General features: G+C 37.3%; 1 protein-coding gene across 2 annotated transcripts in view; it reads right to left on the bottom strand.

The window, feature by feature from the left end:
• AKAP6 (A-kinase anchoring protein 6) overlaps positions 1 to 23,615 on the bottom strand; it is a 461,709-nt gene that overhangs the window by 13,856 nt on the left and 424,238 nt on the right. The gene's annotated exons all lie outside the window — the stretch shown is intronic.

Genomic DNA, 23,615 nt, shown 5'->3' with positions numbered 1-23,615 from the left:
TTCTCTTAGTCTCTCTCTCTCTCTCCATTCCCCAGTCTCTTCCTATGACAGAAATTCTACTTCGAGCTTATGAACTTGCCTCACTATTGTCAGTCCTGCCCCTGTTTATTATAAGCAGGAACCCTCCCCTCCAGACCTAGAATAACAACTATCTGAAGACTTCCTGACTCTCAAGTTTGACTCAGCCCAGATTCTCTTACATTTCATTCTGCCAGCACAGTTGGGATCCTTGATCTTTCCTTGGATGTTCTGGCTTTAACTTGGTTTAGGTAGAGCCTGACAGATTAGTCTGGGACATCGTGGGTGAATGGGCTCCTGGACTCTGTCCAGATTCCCTCACCATCCTCACTTGCTGCCCAGCTGTCCAGATTCATGCCAGAACCAAGAGAGGTGATACAGGTATGCAGGCCCTGATAGGCTCACCTATACAGAAACTCAGAATTCTGTAGCTCAGCTTCTGTTTATGCAGGGTAGTCAAACAGATAAGCATGGCTCTAGAACAGTGCCAAGTAGTTGAAATGCTGACCTTGCCACCTACCAGCTTTGGGCAAGTTGCTTAACCTTTCCGAGTGCTGATCTCTTCGTATCACTTGTGAAGGGGGCTAGCATTATCGATCTTTTGAGATAATTCTGAATACTACTGAGCTAATGCTTGTGAAAAACCGAGGAGGCAGTCAAAATTAGGTAGCTCTAACTCTTAGTCCATGCAGCATTGCTCGAGAGTGGCCTTGAGTCAATTCATAAAGGGTTCTCTCTGCCTACCTTCCCTCCTTATTATTGCTTTCAATTTGCCCTAAAAACCATAAAGGATTCATGACCTGGTAGGTAGAGAGAGATGTCACATAGTATAATAGGTCAGCATATTTGCATTACAATTCAGAATTATTTTAAGGGTCTGGTTGAAAAACAGGCCATGATGCTTTTATTCCTCAGTAGGGGTTGGGGAAAGGCTTTGCCAGAAACACAAAACTTCACAAAACTTCCCTAAGAAGCCCTCCGTCTTTCCTGGCACTAGTAGTTAAAGGATACCACAGAACCTCATTAAGTGTAAAATACCCATTAGCACTTTATTATACTGGATATGTAAGAGATTATCTGTATAGCCTACTTAAGTTTAAAAGAGTCCAGTTACAAAGTAAACATTAATTAAGGGACATTTTTATATTTTCTGACAGAAACCTTTCATGCTGCCAATGTTAGAGCAGTTCATGTAGAACACTGGCAGTCATCATACTCACTTAGGTATGGAGTACATTCACTGTGATGAATTTTTATTAGGATTTCTGTTTATTCTTTGCTTGCTGATAAAGGAAGCACTAATGACCAGTTAGTATGGCTAGTGAATGTTAAAATCTTCAACTGTAGAAACAATCAATCAGTCTAATCAAATAGTGTATTAATTTCAAATACTATCTTGCCTGACACCAGACTCTGAGAGTGCTAATAAATAATTGAACTGGTCTTTCAGAGACGCTCTCTTTGTAACTCTCTGGTTGGCTTCAACATTTAGCAGCACGGGTTTTCTCTGAGAGTCCTAAACCCGTGGGCTCACACCAGATGCAGGAATTGTGCTATCTGGGTGTGTGTCAGGAGCTTAGCCCAAGTGACGCCTGTAACTTGGACTTGTCTTCTGTGACACAGTCGTTTTCTGACCAAATGCTGCCTCTGTGGCTTTACAAATGCAAGCCTCAGGAAGTGGAAAACTTACAGCAGCACCTTAAAGAACAAATCTTTTGCTCAGCTAGTAGTTGGGGTGGAGATTTGTCACAGGAAAAACATGAAACTTTAGGATGTAATATTGTCCTTTCCCCTCCTTAAGTCTCTCTTCCTGTACTCTCTTAAATTTATTGTAATTGCTGAAATTTTTTATATGTCAATTCCTGGGACTATCTGACAAGATCTTTAGGAAATCACTGACTTCGGACTTAAAATTTTATGTATTAAAGAAGTGTGATTTGTTCTGCCCTCATTCACTCCCTTCTGTTGTGGATTAAATTCTGTCAATATTTTCAATAAAATCTCCATTTCCTCAAGATTTAACCTCAAACATTAAACCTCCCCTGGGAGCAAGTATGTATGGAAAGTTTCTAAGAGGAAGGGCATGGGATATTTATATAACTAAAAAGTTATCCTTGAAAGAAATGATATGTGTATAGAGAGATGTAACTGGCAGGAAAATTATTTGGTCGAATGCTCTCTTTGATGATAGCTCAGCAGCCAGTAATGCTCAAGCTAATTAACCATTTGTTGTTATTTTTCTAGAGAAACTGTCTAGTACTTTTTCAAAAGGCACAAATATTCCTGTCTTTGATAACGTGATAAATCAAAAATGGATTTAGACAAAATCTAATACTTGACTGAAACCAAAAGGATGGTGAGTAGTTCATGATGTTCCAATAGAGACACTGCAATTCCAAAGATAATTCTGAGTTAAATTAATTTGTGTGAGGCTCTTTCATTCATAAACTTGCTTCATTGGTATAGAATTTGTCCTAAACCTAAAGCTCTACAGAAATAATTGCACACACACAGACTCCTTCAAGAACTGCTCAAGAAACAAGTGGATTAATTCATGCTGGGTTTTTGGTGGTTGGTTTTTGTTGTTGTTGTTTTGTTTTGTTTTGTTTTTAATTCTTGGAAGTAGGTTCTTTATTTCACCACAATACATACAGAAAAAGTAAAAGAGGCTGGAGAAAAGATGATGATGATGATGAAAGAATCAAGATTCCATCTGTAGCAAGTCACATACATCAGAATTAACTTCTTTCTGTACTTATATGGCTTTAATTGAATTAGGTCTCCCAGGATTGCATTTCTAGGATTTTCTTAAAATTTTAGTGGGTTTTTGTAAGAGAGGAGAAACACATTACCAGCTAAAGAATGGGGATGAAGGAGCCGGACATTCTATAAAACAACCCAACAGATATGGTCTGATATGATATAGTTGCATCTTTTGAAAAACTAAAGAAGGTCTAAAAGATCAGCATGAACAGAATGTTCCAGTCAAACTTCTGGTGCTCAAAATGGGCAAAACCATTAGGAGGTCTTGCAATTTGTGTTCCTCCTATTTATTTCAGGTCCAGGACTTCATTCAGCAATACCACTTGCAAAGTTCTGGGAATAGAGATTTATCTATAGAAAAGTAGAATATAACAAAAACATACAAATAAATAAAAATGATTAAAAACCAGAAACATCATTAACTGAGTAAAGATCTGTGTATTTACCTTAGAGCAAAGGTTATGGACAGTAGAGAGAGACTACATATATGGATCAGGATAAGGGAGTTAAATTAAAGAAGGGGAAATTACAACTTTCAGATATTTGTTCTGTTTTCCTGATGCAATTATTTTTTCTTGTCTCCCCCTCCAAATCTAAAACCAGAGTATCTGAGCATTAGATGCAAAATTGTTTTCCTAAACTTGACTTAGGTGGAAATTTTTTAAAAACAAAATCAACATCAACAACCATAACAAATTGCTAGTTTTCAGAAAATGGAAAGACAGCTTTTAAGAGAACTTGGAGTTTGTTGTAATCTGCCTCTTTTTCGGCAGAGGTAGATTCAGAGTTAGCATGAAAAAATATAGAGGAAAAAAGAAATAGGATGAAAAGCAAAGATGTTCACTAAATGCTTATCAATCATTTGGGGATTTAGGGCAGAAATTCAAATAGATCTTAGTGTGAATCCTGACTCTCTTCTCTCACATGTTAGCTCTGTGGTCCTGGACAAGTTATTTAACAGTTAGTAGTGACTTAGTTCAACTATTTAATGGGCCTCAGTTCTATCATTTGTATACCCAAGATAATCACAGCACATTGGATCTACCTTAGGGAGTGTTGGGAGCTTCAAAAGAGAATATATATGTCAAGTCCTATGGAGAGGGCATGAGATTGGCACACAGTAGGCACCAATGACTGACAGCTATCAGCATAGATTCCCTTTGCTGAAGTAGGACAGGGCTGACAATGAAATAAGCATAACTATGTTTGCATGAAGACTGGTGGTTGGCTGACTAATCTCTTTAGCACAACCACATGCATGAAATTTAATGAAACAAACATCAATTAGACAGTTTACTCACTCCTTTACTACACTATAAATAGGGTGTAGGTTTGTCTTTGTCTGTCCTGACTGGGCTTATCCCTCAGGAATAACCAGAGGAGAAAAGACACCTGCCCAGCCCTCAGCAAGGCCCATAACTCAAGCACTTTCTATTTCCTGAAAATAATCTTTTTTTTTTTTTTTTTTTTAAAGGCAGGTCCATTGTCTGTGAAATTCTATCACAACTGACACATGAGAGCAATCAAATCCTGCTCACTATCTATCAGATTGACAATAATGTTAAAGTAACTTGTCTCAGCTCAGAAAATGCTTTGAAAGTCTATCTCACACTAATGATCAAAAACTGTTCTAGCGAATGCTCTTTTTCAATAACAAAGCTGATCAGAAACCCAAAACAGACAAGTAAAACCCAAAGTCATCTCACAAATTGTACTAAAATGAGTGCTGACATGGACATTATTTCCTAGTCTTGACTATACCGACATTTCTGAAATAGTTGGAAAGGAAAAATCCACTGGATGTTGTTTTAAAGTGAGTTTTATAATAGCAAAAAATTGCTTTAGTTCTCAACAGGGCCCAGGGACAAAAAAGAGAGTCCAAAATTAAGAATCAGGGGGTTTTCTTCCCAGATGTAAACTCCATGAGGACAGGGGCTCTGTCTGTCTTGTTTCCAGAAGAGCCCCAGAACCTGAAACAGTGCCTGGCAGAAAGCAGGTTCTCAGAAACCTTTCCTGCGTGAATTGCATGAAGACTGGGCTGTGGTCCCATGACCTCTTCAAAAGATCTGGGGAAAGATCCAAAGGTGACATTCTGCCATGGTGAAATCACGTAGAGAATTTCTGACTTTCTAGCTGGTGCCCCCTCTCAATTAGAAAAGCTAGTATCCTCAGAAACATTATGCTCAGTAAAAGCCACATAGATCAAGTCATATTTTGTATGGCTTCATTTATATGAAATTTCAGACTAGGTAAGTCCCTAGAGATAGAATACAAATTGGTGGTCACCAGTGGCCTAAGGGAAGGGACAAGGGAAGCAATTGTTCAACACCTGTGGGGTTTCCTTCTGAAAATGTTTTGGAATTAGAAGTGTTGGTTACACAACATGGGAATGTACTCTATGCCAGTGAACTGCTCACTTTAAAATGATTAATTTTATGTTATGCTATTTTTACCCCAATTAAAAGAAGGAAAAAAAAATGGGCACCTGGGTGGCTCTACCTTTGGCTCAGGTCATGATCCTGGGATCCTGGATTCGAGCTCCACATTGGAGTCTGCTTCTCCCTCTCCTTCTACACCCCTCGCCCACTTGTGTGTACTCTCTCTCAAACAAATAAAATCTTTTAAAATATAAAAATAAAATAAAATAAACAAACAAGCTAACAGGAGTCTTCAGTCTCATTGAGTTTCAGAGCCTGTAATACCATCAAACATAACAGGACTTCATCACTCTCTGAAGGAACTTGCTTATAAAAATATTACAATATTACAAAAATATTGTAAATTTTATTGTAAATTTTTGTAAAAAATATTACATTCAGATAATATATCTGAATTCATGTATATTTTGGTGCATATATTACCAATAAAGATGATCTTTTTATTACATCCTTCTTAGTTCGGTGTGTGTGCATGCTCATCATCGTCAGAAATGCTGAAGAAAAGAGCATCCTGTATGTAGTACTTCTCTTAGCTCAACTTCATTCGTTTTGATGCATTTGGCTCTTTTGAGGAGACAGGAGTGGGATTAATAGGCCCCTTATTTTTGCTGGGCTGGTCCAATCTCCTTTGACCTTATTTTACTGGATTCCTCTGTAGTATTTGACTCCATTTTTCTTGAAAATTTCCTCCTCCTTTGGTTACTTTGATGCTAAGCCTCCTCATAAAATCCATTTCAGCTGCCTTTTAGATGACAGGATGTCTCACAGTTCTGTCTTGCCTCTTTTCACCCTACAGACTTCCCTGCCTTGAGTTTAGCCATCATTACTATTGTCTATTATTTTGAAGGATATATATGCTACGGTTAAGAGAAAGGAGCTCAAGAGAAAGTATGGGGGAAGGGGACATTGCAAGAAGAGGGAACAGTAAGAAGCAAAGGCAGATGGGATAGAATTTTATGGGTACTTTCATAGGAGGGAAGAGCAACCAGCAAAGGAAACAAACAGCAGGAAAATGTAAGGAGGACTGTTATAATATCATGGAAGTTGAGACAAGGGGACATTTAAAGCAGTGGGTAGTTTAGAGTGTTTTAAGAGCAGAAGAGATAAGAAGAATGGGAGGTGAGGGAAGACCATTGAATTAGCAAGAAGAAAGTCACTTGTAACCTTAGAGAAGGCAGGTCCTAGAGGCGGGAAGGTCAGGATTGAGCATCGTATATGCCAGAGAATAGCCTGAAGAAATCCTGGTTCCCCAGTAACATTGCTGTTGAAATCAGGAGCCCTGTCCTACCAGGTGCTCTTCACCACCTTTTGTGTCCTCCAGCATCAGTCTTGGAAGAAGAATGGAAGTGGAGAAACCATGGAAGCCAAAGAATGTATAAGGTTCAATAAGCAGGGTGATCCTGAGGCTGTAGGAAGGAATTCCACAGAAGAAAGAAGGATCCATGAAATAGAAGCACTGCTTTCTTTCTTTTCTACAACTTCAGTTTCACTGGAGAGCCAGCCCCCCAGGACTACTATTCAGATCAAGAAGCAGTATCTTGGGGCACCTGGGTGGCTCAGTGAGTTAAGCCTCTGCCTTCAGCTCAGGTCATGGTCTTGGGGTCCTGGGATCAAGTCCTGCATCGGGCTGTCTGCTTGGTGGGTAGCCTGCTTCCTCCCTATCTTTCTCTGTCTGCCTCTTTGCGTACTTGTGATCTCTCTCTCTTTCAAATAAATAAATAAAATCTTAAAAAAAAAAAAAGAAGCAGTATCTTTGTGCCAATCAATTAAAGACATTTAGATATTGTCATAATTACTAACTCACTCATAGGTGCAGTAGTCTCAGTGTTGGTAGTACTATAGCTACATGGCAATAGTCAGATGCCTTGCTTCAAGCTATGTTGTCTTTAAGCATGTTAATTACCGTATAAACCATTACTCATATCTGTTAGGTGTCCACTGTAGGAAAAAGGTCCCTTCCCACCCAACTCCGAATGTTTTACGGGAAGTAACTCAAAAAATCATCTGCTACCATTGGTAAATAAATCATTTTGTCTTAACTGTTGCTTTATATGCAAACATATTGAAACTTTCATCATATTCACAACAGAGTGAATGAGAAAATTAGGAATCTTGCTCTTCTTTGTCACTCTTTTGTTTCCCTGAAAATTTTTCTCTGGAGTTTCAAGAAAGTAACTAAATTCAGAATGGCTTAAAAGGGATTGGGAGGGAGACAGACCATAAGTGACTCTTAATCTCACAAAACAAACTGAGGGTTGCTGGGGGGGGGGGGGGGGGGGGGGGGGGGGGGGGGTGGGGGGGGGGGGGGGGGTGGGGAGAAGGGGGTGGGATTATGGACATTGGGGAGGGTATGTGATTTGGTGAGTGCTGTGAAGTGTGTAAACCTGGTGATTCACAGACCTGTACCCCTGGGGATAAAAATATATGTTTATAAAAAATAAAAAATTAAAAAAAAAAAAGAAAACAAATAAGCAAAAAAGAATTTAGGAACAGGTTTTTAAATAAAAGGATGTCTTGATCTGACCTCTTCAGTATCATATACAACTAAAACAAACAAAAGGAAGCACAGAAGAGACATAACTTCAATAAAGTCATAAAACCCCAACCACAATAAGATGGTGGCATTTTCTACATTCTAACATGTGATAAACCTATTTAGGAGTCAGTGACAGAACCACATGCCAAGTCTCGTAAATAACTTGTTTCCCCCTAAAGTAATATCTGGCCTCATTTTGCTGGCATCCTTTCAGCTGTTTGGTGTTTGCCTTTTGACTGTCAGGACTGACAGAACATTGGAGTTTTGTGCCTCTGGAGATCAATTTTGCCTCACCTTTGCTTTAGCGAAAAGTAGACTCTTGTCCCTCCTTTATGATAAGGACCTCTCATTAATACAAAAACCTACATTTTTTTTTTAAACCTGCAGAGCATATTCGTAGTAAAGAGGAGGTTAAAGGCGCTGTCAACTAGTGGAAATTTCCCAGCACCCTGGGCTTTTCTGTGACATAGAGTTGGGTCTCCAACTTCAGACCGAAATCTAAGAACACGAGATGTATGGCATGCTCCTGAGGTAGCTTAATGTGGAAGGACGGCCTTGCCAACATGCTGAGGTCGGCCTGAAAAGCCAAATACCAAATATCGCCCTTTACAAAGCACATATTAGCTGAGAAAATTGTGTGTCTTTTCATTCTCAACAAGGTACATATGAAAAGCCAACACAGTGTTATTCTAGTTCTTAGTCGTCTATTCCTCTCAGATAAATAAGCGGTGGGAGGTTTTGTTTGGTTTTTGTTTTTTTAATTCTAAGACTGTGACTACAGTGCACCATTTAGAGGGAAAAAAAAAAAACCTAAGACTAAAATGTTGGCCAATTTTGATAAACCAGATTATCAAAAATGGTACATACAATTTCAGTCTCTTCTCCCTCCCAATCAATCAAACTTATCTTGCTTTTCTGACTTTTTCATCTGATTGGCCCAAGGTTTAAGATGATTAACAGGCAGCTCATCTATAATTCATTTTCTTATGATGGCTTAACCCTTGTTTCTATTATCTGATTTTATTCCATGTGATTTATACCTTTAATAGGCTCCTTTAAAGATAACGGCATTCAGACTTAGGGAGAGCTAAACATTCTCAGAGTTGCTAGGACACCTCCCTTGCGTTGTCACTGTTCCCTCCATGAAAGTGATGGGAGAGTACGCAAGTTACACTTGATGCTGGAAAAGCTGCTTGAAATTTCAGGATGAATTTTCCTATAAGGTAATAAACATCTTTGATGTAAGTTTCCTGAGATTTTATACTTTTGATTCCTAGAATCCTTAGACATGTTAAAACCACAGAATCCCTGGGGGGATTTTCTTTTTCGATCTCAAGAGAGAAATACTAAGGATCCTAAGATCCGATTAGATTTAAAAACTCCATCTTGATTGCAACAGAAGCAATCAAGCATGGTCCTGGTCTCTCATGGAGGAGGCACTTGAGAGTTTTGAATGTCAGGACGTTAATTCAAACTGTAACCCGAATCAAAGATTCCCAAATCAAAGACATGTAAATTTCATTCTAGAGAAAAAATGACCTCAAAATGTGAGTTCATTTTGTAAATTAAAAAAAAAAATAAGGCAATATTAGAAGTTTAGTGTCACCTTAATCCCTTAAAATCCTTTTGCAAGGCAAAGGCAAAAATAACAAAAAATAACTAGAGCCTCAAACCCTTCAGATATGGATTCTTTAAGCCGGCAATTTAGAGAATATGCTGAGTTTATAGTCCAGGGAGGCAGGCCACTGACCGGCCAGTGGAGCTAATTACGTGGGCAAGACCTGCTGAATTTACTACTCCACGCACTCAACAACAGTAGCATTTGTGACTTATCTCTGCTTTGTTTGCACTCCGTGCACAGCGTAGCGTACGTTAACTACATAAACCTTGACTGCTTTTCTTTTCCCCTTAATAAATAGCAAGCAATCAGGGAAATATAATGTAGGTGACCTCCACCTCCTCCCAAATCAACAATATTTTTCAAAGGTCTACTTTACACAAGACATTCTCCTGGCAAACATCATCACTGCTATTAGGAAGCGTGGGGAACACTTGGAGAAATAGAGAACCCTTATGTTTATCTGCAGATAGGCTCCATACCAAGGTAACAAAGCATTATTTTTTTCTCCTAATTTAAAGTCCCTCCTCCCACCAAATTAATCATTTTCTCTCGTTATTTAGTAAAATCACTAGATGAGCTGTGACTCCATAAACTTTAGGAACTCATTTATTATGTTGCCTGATCAGACCTTGCATTTATTTACACAGTGTACCCATAAAACCCAGCTTTCATTAGTGCTGGGGAGGAACAGTCCTGCTCCCTACGCTGGGGAAGGTGAAGCTGGAGAAGATAATTAACCATGAAACAATAAGGAGGCTTGCTGGGTAAGCAGTAGTGTGAAAACAGTTACTACTCACAAAAGAGGGGAAATTAGCTTGCTGGATAAAAAAGGAAGTGTCAGATTGAAGACTGAAAGGCCTGCCAACAGAAGTAGATAGCTCTATGCATCATTAATGAAATTTTTTAACACTTAAACGCCACAGCTGTCCACATTTAAATGCATGTAAATGCCATGTGTTTCCAGAGATTAATATGCATGTTGAAATATTTCTTTTCCCCTTAAACTTCTAGATGTTGTCTCTGTCTGTTTCATTTCACCTACTTTCTCTCCAAGAATAAAAATGCACCAGCTTTCTCAGCATTGTGTCCTCATTTCCAAGACCCACATACACCGAGCATCCTGGAGATGGGCAGTGTGCTCATTATATTTTAACAAACACATTATTTTACATTCATAATACCGATATTTTAGTAAACAGAAAGTTTGTTTTGATTTTGCTGCTTCACAGAGTGAAGACTTATGATGTGCGTTTCCTTTCAAAACTTCCTCCTGGAGCATTAGTGCTCCCCGAAGCAGCCCCATTTTGGCAGAAATTCAGTTCTGTGAAGTGCCAAAAGAAATAGAATAAACAAACACTGCTCCATGCAGCTGGCAAGATAATTTACATATTACTGCACACCAAACATGAAGACCTGAATATGGATTAGAGCGCCGGTGATGACACAAATGTCATATAGATAAAGAGAAACAAAATCCAACACATCGTTGTTTATTTTACCCCTGCTACTGTATGAGTGCCACTCAGAAAGAAAAAAAAATATGGAGGGATTGCTTTTTGAAAATTGGATTCCCTTTCTCATTTGAAGTGGCTTCTTTCAGACCATGAAACAAGAAAGAGAGCAAAAAGGCAAGGATTCTTTGGAGCCCCTCACATTCTGCACTTTTGTCCTGTGAGTTCAACCGATTGCAATGTGCATCAATTTGAATGACATGGGTTAGCCATCTTACAGAAACAACCTTTAATATACGGGCACCTGGATCCCCACCTCATCCTTGTGCAGCCCTTGAGGATTCTGGCTGAGCACATTGCTCTTTAACTGAGAATTTAATTTCCCTGAGTAGGATCCTTGGGTAGGCAGGTCCAGTAGGCCATCCTGGCCCATTAAAGTTCCAGCTGGAAACACCACAGAGTAGACAGGACTTGCCTTGAATCCTTAGCTAACTTCTCTTCTCTCCTCATAATGCCTGCACATGTCGATGGCTTGCCTGCTGCAAAGGGGCTGACCCTTCCTGCTCATGACTAGATGTATTGGTGTCCTAGGGAGGAAGGGAAAACTCTCTAGATATTTATTGCCATAACTCCTTTCCAGTCCTTGGAGATGACAAGAGGATATGAAGAGCTAAGAAGGTAACACTTAACAAATGGTGATGGTGACAAGGTGAGGAATACAGAGAACACCAGATATGTTTAGCTTCCACCAAAGTAAAAATTCTTTATCCCACATTGGACAAGGTTGGCTTTTCTTATACTATCTTAGAAGCTTCTAGTGCTTTAATATTTAGAAGTAATTGTCATGATACTTACTCTTGCTTAAGTGTAAAAACAAGGGGAGAAATCGGGGCCATGTAGGAGAATCTAGTTAGTTAGATACAATTAAAGTTTAGTAGTCAAGGAATGTTCTTTAACATTGAAGAAACAAACCATTTAAGGTAGGTCAAGAGAGTTGAGTGTTATTTTATCTGGTGGGAAAAAGGCTACACAGGGGCTTGTTTTCCACAGCATTTGGAAGGTTACTATGACTAGGACAATGAAAAGGTTATTTATTTTCATAACTCCAAACTCAAGAAATGGAATTACACTGCAGCAAGAAAAAGTAGGTGAGATTCACCAGAAGGATTTGTTATTGAAAGGGCAACTAAACATTCTCATAAACTCCCATAAAGTTTGTGAAAAATCTATCCCTAGATCTCTTTAAAGACAGAAGGGAAAAAACAAAGTGGTTCAAGATAATCCTACATACCACTTCTCAAACCAAGCTTCCTAAAATAAATCCTTTCATGGTGTTACTCCTGTCATTAAAAACAAAACAAAACAAATACCAACAACTTTCAGTGGCTTTTTTCTCTTCTAAATTATTCTGACTTTTAAGGCATTCCATAATCTGGTCAAATAAAAATGACCAAAATTTAATTTAATGCTTCCAAAGCTGACCTTCACCACAGTAACTACCTCATGAATATCCCCTGCTCACTCATGCTGCCGTGCCTCTGCCATGCAAGTATTCCATAAATATTTTCTGAATGAATCAATGTGGTTTCCATTGCCCTCACCAAGTCTCTCAAAATTCAGTCTTAAAATTCTCTATAAAGATTGATCTGGATATTCTGCCCTCAGTGATTTCTCTCTCATTTGATTCTACACCAGTGATAGAATCATACAATTTACTACTGACATTTGTTTATCCATTCAACAAATGTTCAATGAATACTTACTACGTAGTATGGCCCAATCACTGAGCACAGACTCACCTGTCAAATATCTTGCAGCTTTGTATTTAGTTTTGTAATTGGTGCTGTCATTTCCAGCCCAAATACAGCCTGGATTAATTATTGTCTCATTTATGTTGATATTATCTTAGTATCACTCCATATAGCTTGCCAATTTCTTTAGGGTGGTGACCATATCCTGTAGTACTTCTGTGTAGATAAATCTCTGAACAATGCTGACCACAGAGTAGGTACTCAAGGTACTCTTGATTATCTGCCTATAGGTTCAGTTCCTTCCAATTCCATGACCCAGTGGAATCAGGCAACAAACCTTCCTTGCAAATAGGTTAAATATTCAGAATCCAACTCATGCATAATCAGTAGTGATATACTGATGGTATTATGACTGCAGAAAGAATATTTAACCTAAGTTAAAATACCTTTAGTTTTTCAGACTTAGGGCCTATGGATCTGCCTTTACTATCCTGCTTTACTATACTTTTCTATGCAAAAATTTGCTTTTTCAATTTTGGTATTTCAATTTTAACCGCCTCGATGACAATACAAAAACTTTTCTTGACATTCAGCAAACTTAGTCATTTACATGTTAAAAAATCATAAACACAACTCAAGTAAAACAATAGACCTATAATATTAGACCTGAATAAAAAAAAGAAAATTAGAGTAAATCTGATCTTCCTATAGCAGGATAAAAAAATTATTTGACCCTAGTGGTATTTTCAATTATGTTTTTTCTTTAATCAAAATTTAAATGTGACTATTGTTTCAAGATCAGCGGGGTTGGTATTAAGGCTTAATGCCTATTATGTCTAGGGGCACCTGGGTGGCTCAGTGGGTTAAAGCCTCTGTCTTCCACTCAGGTTATGATCCCAGGGTCTTGGGATCGAGCCCCACATCGGGCTCTCTGCTCTGCAGGGAGCCTGCTTCCTTCTCTCTCTCTCTCTGCCTGCCTCTCTGCCTACTTGTGATCTCTGTCAAATAAATAAGTAAAATCTTAAAAAAAAAATACCTATTATGTCTAGACCAGTGCTTCCCAATCTTCTTCAAGTTATGACATATGGAAAGTGCTAATATAGACTTGCTTACCAGGAAGGAAGAGATTACTCACTAAAGATTACTGATTACTCCCAGGCCCTGCCCACCATACCCCCTCCCCACCCCCACCTCCCATACACACACCAGGAGGGATGAGGGTTTCAATATCTTAGCTCACCTCTAACTAATTCAAGGTACATGGATGGGATGACATAAATAGAGATTTCTCTGGTTGGGAAACCATGAATATATGAGAAGGTGGAGAAGTGGGTCGATGAAGACTGAATTAATGGCAGTTTGATACAGGAAGAAAAAATAAATACATAGACTAAAGCAAATTAATATGAACTTTGCAGAAAATGTCATTCATTCAATAAATATATATTTAACAAATTCATTCAGCACATATTTATTGATTCCCCTGTCCTGAATAAAACAGACAAGTTTCAGTGGGTAGGATTTACCTAGTGGGTAAGATTACAATCTGTGATAAGATATAAGAGGCAAACTTGATCTACTCCAGGAGGTCAAGAAAAGCTTGCCTGAGGAAGCGGTTCTTCAGCTGATTTGCGCAGGATAATAAGAGTTTTCTGGGAGGCAACTCACAGCATGGTGAGTGGTGAAGGCAGAAGGAACAAGGCTCTCAGGCAGGAGGGAACATGCTGCATTTGGGAGCCTGACAGCAGGTAGTGCGTCTGGCCTGCAGAGACAGGGTATGTGACTGGAAATAAGTCTGGAGAAGCAGGCAGAGTGGTATGATCAGATGAGTGTTTTTTTAAAAGATTACATGGGCTGCAGGCTAGAGATCAGACTGGAAAGAGAACAAAACTTGATGGGAAGAAGACAACTTTAGACGCAATTGCAGTGGTGCAGGTAAGAGGAATAATGAACATTTCGTGAGCACTTGGTCTGTGCTGGGTAGTATCCTAAACACTTTATGAGAGATGCCAGCAACTCTGACTAAGGTGGTGTACAGGTAGGCTAATCTAGATGGACTTCAGAGCTCTTTCGAAAGTCAAACTAATGGGACCTGAAAAACATTTCTGAAAAACGTGATTTTTAATGGGTTTAAATATTCCAACAACTTACTCACAGTTTACTTACATATTATAAATCCATACTGTTTTCATTTATGTTTGATTTTTTAAATAAAACATGATAGAACTATTCATATAAAGGGCTCAGATTATTTTCTGAAAGTAAATTTGAGAAGAATAAACAGTAGGCCAAAGGGTGTGACAATTTTTAGGATACTGATAAGTAGCTAAATACATAATTTTGCTAGCTTGCAACACATTCTCACCTCTCTAACACAGGAATATGTCATTAATTTCCCTTTCTTTTGATGGGTAAAAAATAGCAACTGACAAACTATGTTACTTTGCATTTTTTCATTACTAGTTGGATTGGATATTTATTCGTGGGTTTAGTAACCATTTGTATTTACTACTTTGCATTTATTTATCATTTGATCATACCCTTTGCCCATTTTTTCAGTATTTAGAACTAATTGGACAGACAATTATTAGGGCAAACGGTTTATGTAGTGTGAAAGGATTTTAATACAAAATGGAACTGGAGGATACAGACTGGAGAATCTCACACACTCTTCCTCAGAAGAACAGAACTTAAGAACTGAGAAATGGATTTCTTTAAAATTTCTGGTTTATACAAGATTGAGACTTATCTCCTGATCAATGATCTGCCAAGAATCCTCCCCATCCTCAAGCCAATGAACTTATGCTTGGACTCTAGCAGGACTTCCTGACCTTTGCACACTTTGCCTATAAATACAGCTCACCCTAAACCCTCAGAGGACTCACCTGTAGCTTGCTACAGCATGCTTTTCCTGAATTGCAATTCCTCTGCTATTCCTGAATAAACCCAATTTCTGGTCATTCAAGTTTGCCTCAGTTTACTTCCTTATTTAGGTTGATGGTAGTCAGAGTGGGGCAGGTCTACACTGGCTTGGAAGGTAATGAACTCAAACTTGCAAGCAAACTAGAGGTACAACATATCGTCGTTCAGTGGGATGACATCATTCCAATAGTGTTTCTGTCAGTAAAGCCAGACAGTAGTATGCTGAGTGACTGAAGTGGTGAGTTGGAAATCAACATACTGATGAGGAATCTACTCTAATCATCAGGCTGTGCCGGGAGTGGACTAAAACTAGGATGGTGAAAACAGAAAAAGGAGAGTGTGACTTTGCATCACCTTGTCACCCCAAAGTTACTCAGGGAAATGGAAGCCTACATCCAATCTCAAACCACTTGTACCATCAATAGTTCAATTTCTACAGATTCTCTATCAAAAAGGTCTATACTCCTTTGGGAATCACTCTCATTGCCCTTGGGCTTACTATGTATAGTCCTTCTGCTGCAATCTAGGTTTGAAACTCTTGTCTGGGCCCTTTTTGATTGATGTTTCCTAATATTTGGATTCTTAGCTCTGCTTGATCCTATCCTGCTTCTTAGATTACTCCTGGATTTACATCCTGCAGCCTTTGATCAGGTTTGCACCTACTACTGAACTCTGGAGCCCCTGGTTTGGGTCAGAACACTTCATGTTTTTCTTTCTTTTTTTTTCCCCAAAGATTTTTTATTTATTTATTTGAGATAGAGAGAGAGAGCAGAGCAAGGGGAGGGATAGAGAAGAGAGGGAAAAGCAGACTTCTTGCTGAGTAAGGAGCCCGATGGTGGACTTGATCCCAGGACCCTGGGGTCATGACCCGAGCCTAAGGCAGACACTTAACTGACTGAGCCACCCAGGCGCCCCCTTGAATACTTCATTTCAACTTGTGCTGAGGGCTTCTGATTTTAACTCTGATAGGTAAACAGCTTTGGTTATTGTCACTCCTGTCTTCAAAAGAAGGAAAAACTAAACAAACTGAAAGCCAATGACTTTTCTTGTAAACTTCTAAGCACTGAGCTTGCCAGGAAAACGAACATCCTGAAATCTGTAGATGCAGGCAAGTCCAGACAATCACAGATGAGCTCTACTTACCTAAAGCAGAAGCTATTAGAGTCATAAACTGGTTGGAACTCCTAGATTTCCTATCTCCCCTCAGGTCTGGGGAAGCTAAGAAACATTTATGAAGGACACATCCCAAGGGCAAAGACCCACTAAAACTGAGAGTTAATCTTTTTTTTTTTTTTCTTTTTTTAAGATTATTTATTTATTTATTTATTTATTTTTTTAGAGGGAGAGAGAAAGAGTGCATGAGTGAGAAGGGTGTATGAAAGGGAGAGAGAATCTGAAGCAGATTCCACACTGAGCATGGCACCCAATGTGGAACTTGATCTCATGAGCCTGAGTTCACAACTTGAGCTAAAACCAAGACCCAGATGCTCAAGTGATTGTACCACCCAGATGCCCCAAACTGATAGTTAATCTTAAAAGTATAAAACACTCCTTCTTCCCTACTCATTATCTACACCACATAGAGTGACAGTAGAGAGGGGATTATACCTAAAAGAGTGGTAAAATATCTTAAGAATTCTTAGGAATTTCAAAAGCTACAGAGGAGTTAAAAATAATACACTAAAGAAGTTTGAGGTTTGTCACAAAAGAATAACAGCTGTGGCAAACATGAAATACAGCTTAACTCCTAGACAGATTAAAATAAAACCTACACTAACGTCCTATTTACCTGAATTCCTATTACCTGATATACCCTGTCCAGCTTTCACAAAAATATTTATAAGACATGCTAAAAGACAAGAAGAAAGTAAAACAGTCTAAAGAGACAAAGCAAGCATCAGAATCAGACCAGGTATGACACAGATTTGGGGATTATCAGTCAGAAATTTCCAAATAACTATGATGAACATATTAAGGGCTATAATAAAAAAAAGTAGACAATATGCAAGAACCGACAGGTAGTATAAGCATGGAGATGGAAACTCTAAGAATGAATCAATAGGAAATGTTAGGGAAAAAAAACTGTAAAAGAAACGAAGAGTTTCTTTTGACAGACTTATTATTAGACTGGACACAGCCAAGGAAATAATTGATGAACTTGAAGATAGTCAATAAAGACTTCCAAATCTAAATGCAAAGAGGAAAAGAAGTGCTAAAAAAGAATGAAACATCCAAGAACTTTGGGATAATTTTAAAGGATACAACAGATGTGTAATCACAATACCATAAAGAGCAGAAAGACAGAATGGAGAACAAGAAATATTTGAAGTGGAATGAATGAGAATATTCCAAAATTAATGACACACACCAAACCCAGAACCAGGAATCAAGAAAAACACCAAACTGGCCTATCATATTCTCAAACTGTAGAAAACCAGAGACAAAGAGAAAATCTTGAAAGAAGTCAGAGGGGGAAAAATGCCTGACTTATGGAAGAACAATGACAAGAATTACAGTGAAGTTCTCATCAGAAACCATGCAAAGAAGAAGAAACTGGAATGAATACATATAAATCATCACAAGAAAAAAATCCTGTCTTTCTTTCACAAATGAAAACTGAGGAGATTCATTGTAATCAGATTTTTCCTGCAAGAAATGTTAAAAGATATTCTTCAGGAAGATGGAAAATTATATAGATCAGAAAAAGGAAAAAGCAATGGAGAAGGAATAAATGAAGGTAGAATAAAACCATTTTTCTTATTGTTATTTGAGCTAAAAGATACTGCTTACATAAAGTAGTAATAGTAACAATGCTTTGGGAAATGAATGGCAGTTAATATAAGGGATATGTGGGAAGAATAGAGAAAACTCTTATTATAAGTCACCTGCAGTGTATGTGAAAAGGTATAGTGTTATATGAAGGCAGGCTTGGATTAGTTTAACATGTATCTTAAAAGTTCGAGGATAACCACTACAATTTTTGATATGCTAAAAGAGAAGACAACATGAAATAATACAAAATGTTCCATTTAAATTTTTAAAAAGCAGGAAAACAAGGAAAAGAAATCAAGAACAAATGCAATGAAGATAAAATAGTTACTATGAATACAACTATATTAATAATCACCTTAAATGTGAATGGTTTAAGTACTGCAATTAAAAGAGATTTTCAGAGTAGATTAAAAAAAGGAAAATCCAACTATATGTTGTCTACAGAACTCCATTTTAAATACAAAAATTCAGAAATGTTAAAAGAATGCAAAAAGATATACTATGCTAACATCGATCAGAAGAAAACTGGACTAAATTTCAAACAAAGCAGACTCAAAACAAGGAAAATTATCACAGATAAAGAGGGGTATTACATAATAATGGAGAGATCAATACTCTGAGAAGAAGGAACAATCCTAAACATGTATGCCTCTAACAAGAGGACATCAAAATATGTGAGGCAAAAACTGATAGGACTGCACGGAAAACCAGAAAACCCATTATTACAGCTAGATTTCAACCAGTGCCAAGGATTCCACTTTAGCTTTATTCTTTCAGTAACTGATATATCAATCAAGCAGAAAACCAGTAAGGCTACAACTGACCTGAACAGCATGATCAAGCAACTAATTCTAATGAACATTTATGTAAATTTCACTCAAAAACAACAAAATACACATTCTTCTCAAACTCACATGGAACATTCACTAGGGCAGACAATATTCTGAGTCACAATATACACTTTAACAAATTAAAAAAAACCAAAACAAAACAGAGATCATACCTACAATGTATGCTCTCAGACCACAATAGAATTAAACTAGACATCAGTAACAGGAAGTCCGCTAAAAAATCCTCAAATACATGGAGATTTAAAAATCCATTTCTAAATAACACATGGGTTAAAGAAGTACTGAGAGAAATGTTTAAACATTTTAAACTAAATACAAATTAAAATACAATTCATCAAGATTGTGAGATGCAGCAAAAGTAGTGCTTAGAGGGAAATTTATAGCATTAAATGCATATATTAAGAAAAGAACAGAGATATAAAATTTGATAAACTAAGCTTGTACCTTAGAAAACTGAGGGGAAAAAAAGGGCAACCTTAGCCTAAAACAGAAAACATCAATTAAAGTAATAAGAGAACGATGGAGAAATAAAATCAATCAGTGCTGAGAGGGGTGTCCCTAGAATTAATTTAACTGGTTTAGGTTTGGCCAGTTCTGGCTGGAAAGGAGAGCTTATGTCATCCACAGAATCTATTGTACAAGATTTCCTCCACTACTACTCACTTTTCTGCCATTTGCTCATGTGTTTATTAAGCAAAAATAAATTCATTGCCCCATATGCCAGGCAATGTATTGATTTCTAGACTATTACAAAGATAAATAAGACTCGGTCCCTGTAATAAATAATAATAGCATCTAACATTTATTGACTCTGAGGCAGCAGTTATTCAAAGAACTCTGCAACTTTTAATTCATTTAAACCTCACATAAAGGTTGGCGGATATCATAGTTTACCTCCATCTTATAGATGAAGAAACTGAAGCATAGAAAAGCTAGAAAATTTGCCAAAATCACATTGCTGCTAGGGGCAAAGTCTCGGCTAAGCTCTTGGTCATGGCTTTCAACTGCAATACTCAAGAAAAGGAAATTTCTCAACTTCCCTTGAAAATCTACTCTTGTCTACTGGAAATCCTCACATTAAGGGCACGTACTTTACATTTAACATCAACCCCTTCAACTGAAATCTAAAAGCATTTCTTTCTTTCCTTCCTCTCTCCCTTTCTTTTTCTCGCTGAATGGAAACAGGAGGGAGGGACTAGAGAGCTGTGTATAATGCACTTTCATATATCTGAAAAAAATGGTAAGGAATTTATGAAAGAAAAAGAAACTTATTGGAAATTACTTTTTAAAAGAGCTTTTTGGTATTTGAAGCTTGGCTAGAAATATTCTAAAGAAGAAAGCTGTTTTTGACATGTATAAAGATTTTTTAACAACCATCTCTCTTGTAAGTAATTAAGTACAAGTAATTACATAATTACTTGATTATGTAGCAGCACTAAAATTTTACAGGAGGTTTTTCACTTAAACTCTAGCCTTATAAAAATAATTGCCACAAGTCAAAATTATTTTCTAAATGCAGTAATTCTTTCTGCCTTTAATTTTTTTGAGGGGGGGGTGGGTGAGGTGAAATCTAGGTCTATTTTTGTTTAGCAACCAGAGCCAAAGAAATATGTAATTTAATAATGTGTCACTGTGTTCAGACACTGACTTAAAACTTAGAATGAATCTCCAAGTTACAATGGTGAGAAACACTTAGATAGGAAATGAAATTATAAGCCAAGGTCACTTTTTGAGAATTTCTTTGGTCATAAATTTCTAAAACCATCAGTCATATTTGGGTGAGAGTGCTATTATTTTAGTCACAAAAGGGCATTTTAAAATACTTGGTTTCTCAAAGCACATCACCAAATAATAAGATTGAGAGATAGAAAACGCATTGGAAATCAAGAAGACTCACAAAACATTATTTTAGGCAACCTCTGCTTATAAGAAACAAGCTTGAGTAACATATTATGTAGGCTGGCCTTCCTGCCTGCCTTCCTTCCTTCTCTTTTCATTTTAAAGTGAGCTGTCTCATCATTGCAAATTTTCTCAAGTTCTTAGAACTCTAATTAAAATGTGGTAATTGGTTATGTTACCTCAATTACCATGATGCATGGACATTGATGCAAAGTGACATCAATTGAGTCCCTTGGGTGTTTTACCCTGGGGCCATCCCATTTACCGTGGCCTTATTATTTTCAATTATGTGTCTAGCTATGTTGCATAGTTTCAAGGCCAATAAAAGTGCAGGGGTTTTCTGAACTGCAGGTTCTGTTTTCAGTGCTAGAGCTCTGGAGTGCCAGGGCAGAAAGAAAAAAATAGAGGTTATTTTGTGGAGAATAAAAACGTAAAATCCTACATCCACTAAGGAGTCAAAGGTACACTTGCTAAAATAAAGGTATTTCAAAAGAACACAGATTTTTCTGTTTAAAACATCTGTTTGAAAAGTAAGAATGATTTATTTGCTACTGATATCTACTCCTCCTAACAAGAAAAATAGTGATAGGACCATTCAGAGATCTTATATGAGGAGGTAGATAGGGGAAGAAACTGAGATTGAAAAGATAAACTTTAAAGGTTTGGTTTTGAACAGGGCTACGCAGAATTGAATTGAGTGTGCTACAAGCTTATATTACAGCATGACAGTATTTTCCAGAGATGGGTCCCAGCATGAATGTGAAGGTAAGATCACTCCAAAATGGTTACAGTATACAGTGCTGCCCCATGGGGACACCACTGGTGTGTGTGGGGAAAAAGTCATTGTTTGTTCTATGCATGGTGGTTGTCTCCCCACTTGCATCCATTCAGGGCCAGTGGTTTCTGCAGGAATGACTCCTGGACATTTCTCCACAAAACCTCTAGGAGTGAATTTGGAAATAATTTGGGGACATCCTCAATAAATATAATTTGACACTATATCAAACCAGTTTCATTTCCTGAGTATGATTCCTGTGTCTTCACAAGGTTTTAATTAAAAAAAAAAAAAATCATATTCTCAGATTTCCAAAAAAAATGAAGAAAATTTTCTGTCCTTTTACTTATTAGTTTATATCTTGATTTGAGTGTTTCCAAATTGGTACATTTGTTCATGCAGGTGAGAGAGGAAACTGAATTGGGAAAGTTGTAAGAGAAAGGAGGATTGTACTGCCCGAAGATCTCTTATTCCATTTTTAAAAATTTTTATGTTTTAATTGAAGTATAATAGACATTCAATACTATATTATATCCAGGTTTACAACAGTGATTTGACATTCATATAACATTACAAAATAATCGCCACAGTAAGTCCAGTTACCATCTGTCACCATACAAGGCTTTTAGAATACTGTTGATTATATTCCCTATGCTGCACATTACACCCCCACGGTCTTATTTTATTTTATACTTGGAATATTGTACTTCTTAACTACTGTTACCAATTTTCCCATTCCCCACTCCCCTCTCCTCTGGTAACTACCAGTTTGTTCATTCTATGAGTCTATTTCCATTTTGTTTTGTTTGTTCCAGATTCCACATGTGAGTGATATTATATGGTATATGTCTTTATCTCATTTATTTTACATAGCATAATATCTTTTATCTAGGTCCATCCATGTTGTCACAAATGGCAAGATTTCATTCTTTTTTATGGCTGAGTAATGTTCCATTCCATATGTTTGTGTGTGTACACACATACACACACACACACACACACACACAAACACACACCTTTTTCTATTCATCTACTGATGGATACTTAGGTTGCTTCCATATCTTGGCTACTATAAATAATTTTGTTATGAGCCCAGGGGTACATATGTCTTTCTAATTAGTATTTTCTTTTCTTTCAAATAAATAACCAGAAGTGAAATTGCTGAATCATGTGATAGTACTATTTTAAATTTTTTGAGGAAATGTCATACTGATTTTCATAATAGCTGCACCAATTTAAATTCTGACCAACAGTACATGAGGGTCCCCTTTTCTCCACATCCTTGCTAACATTTATTTCTTATCTTTTTGTTAACAGTCATTTGGACAGGTGTAAGGTAATATCTCATTGAGGTTTTGATTTGCATTTCTCTGACGATTAGTGATTTTGAACATCTTTTCATGTGCCTTTTTAGAAAATGTCTATTTAGTTCTTCTGCCCATTTTTTAATTGGATTTTTTTTCAATATTGAATTGTGTGAGTTCTTTATATATCTATGTTGCGTGTTAACCTTTTATCAGATATGTCTTCTTCCATCCAGCAGATTGCCTTTTTATTTTGTTAATGGCTTCCTTCACTGTACAAAAGCTTGTTAGTTTGATGTAGTCATATTTGTTTTATGGCTTTTGTTGTATGTGCCTGAGGAGAGGGAGGTAAGAAAATATCGCTAAGACTGAAATAGCTAATAGCTGTTTTTTTTCCCAATTCTTACATTTAATAAGGTCATAGCTATTTGATAATAGCTTACTTACCACCTAAGTTTTCTTCTATGAGTTTCATGGTCTCGGGTCTCATATTTAGCACTTCAATCCATTCTGG

Source organism: Mustela nigripes, chromosome 13, assembly GCF_022355385.1.
Source record: "Mustela nigripes isolate SB6536 chromosome 13, MUSNIG.SB6536, whole genome shotgun sequence".
NCBI lineage: Eukaryota > Metazoa > Chordata > Mammalia > Carnivora > Mustelidae > Mustela > Mustela nigripes.
Note: the sequence above shows the minus strand (reverse complement) of the source record. Positions and strands in the feature narration are given on the sequence as shown.